Source organism: Sinocyclocheilus anshuiensis, unplaced genomic scaffold (genome assembly GCF_001515605.1).
Source record: "Sinocyclocheilus anshuiensis isolate Anshui unplaced genomic scaffold, SAMN03320099.WGS_v1.1 scaffold113, whole genome shotgun sequence".
NCBI classification, from domain to species: Eukaryota; Metazoa; Chordata; class Actinopteri; order Cypriniformes; family Cyprinidae; genus Sinocyclocheilus; species Sinocyclocheilus anshuiensis.
Genome location: NW_015539827.1, coordinates 268,660 through 270,213, shown reverse-complemented (window position 1 = coordinate 270,213; position 1,554 = coordinate 268,660).

The following is a 1,554-nucleotide window of genomic DNA, read 5'->3' as shown; positions in this document are numbered from 1 at the left end:
TTTCAATAACCAAAATATTGAAATTCTTTAAATAATATGGCAGTGTGTTTCTCAAAGATGTGTAATGGTTCTATACTGCGGCTTTGTTTGGGATAATTTTCATTGCTGAAACAGACGAAAAACAGACAATGTATGAAAGACATATTGTATAACATCTGCAAATGTGCAATATATTCACAAAAAAACAGCACTCATGATCTATCTATCTATCGTCTGTCTGTCTGTGGTAGGATATAAGGTTAGTTGCTTTAAGCATGTGAAATTAATTACAGTATCTTGCTCATAGGTTTCTGATTATTGAAATGTATTTTTTTGTATAAATGAAATCTATATTGTATCAGAACAGAATAAATGCCCTAGAATGAAGATTGCTTCAAATCCTCAGAAAGACCTCAGTTTTTTTTGTGCATCTGTATCCGGCCCACAAAATGGTTCTTAGTTTATTGGCTCATTTTTTGTTTTTTACAGTGTTACCTAGCACCCCAGCCAAGCAACTTTTACTGTCTCACTGCTTTGACGAGGGGCCCAGTCTGCTCTTAAGTCTTTGTTCAGTCGTCTTTCTTTTATTTTGTACAAGGACCCTAAAACATTTCAGCTTTTACTGTCATGAGAAAAGTAGGGATACAACATGATACTGTGATGGTCAGTTGGATAGATGATTAGAATAGTCCAGTCTCGACGATGATTTTCTCACTTGGAGATAATCTAATCAAAACGTTTACTTGATTTTTTCTGCACGTGGATGTACACTTATTTGGTTACGTGGGTTGGGACTGATAGTCATTGTCTGCTTGGATGAAGATAAAGCTTGCTAGTCTGGCAGTTTTTACACATAAGATCTCATGGATAACATGCATGAAAAGAAGCCTGGAAGATGTAAGCCTGAAGTGCAGTCATCGATAATTTCGAACAGTCAGATCACTGCTTTAAAGTATGTATGACTCTGTGTTCTGATGCTGATTTATTTGCTTGCCTTTTCCTGAGGTGGTGTTTATTTTTGGGGGTGTTTCTCCAATAATGCACCAAACTGTTTAGCAATGCTAAGACTGTGCTCAGATTTAAAAACAAAGTTGATACGTCAAAGACGTTGTCACGATGCACACACGAGGAACGAGGAGACGCTGGAGAATACTTTACCAAGACTTTATTTACAGGAACCAAGGGAGACGAACTCAGGAAGATGTTTAACACCGGACAGAGAACTTGGGACTGGGAACACCATTTATAAACACAGGAGGAGGGGATGACGAGACACACCTGGGACAAATTAAACATGGGAAAGGAAGGCACATGAGCAAAACAACCACAAAACACGGAACAGAGTCTGACATAACGCCCTCCTCCGGAAGGCGTGTCCTCACGCCATATAACATCCAATGGGGAGGGGGGGTGGGCACTCTGGAGGTCCCTCAGGACAGACACGGGACAGTGGGCCTCCAGAGCGGTACCCGTTCCGGGTGCCATGCCGGAGCAGGGGACTCGGGAGGCCATGGCGGAGCTGGGGACTCCGGGGCCCCTACGGCTGGAGCCATACTACCCCCCCCCGCAAAAATC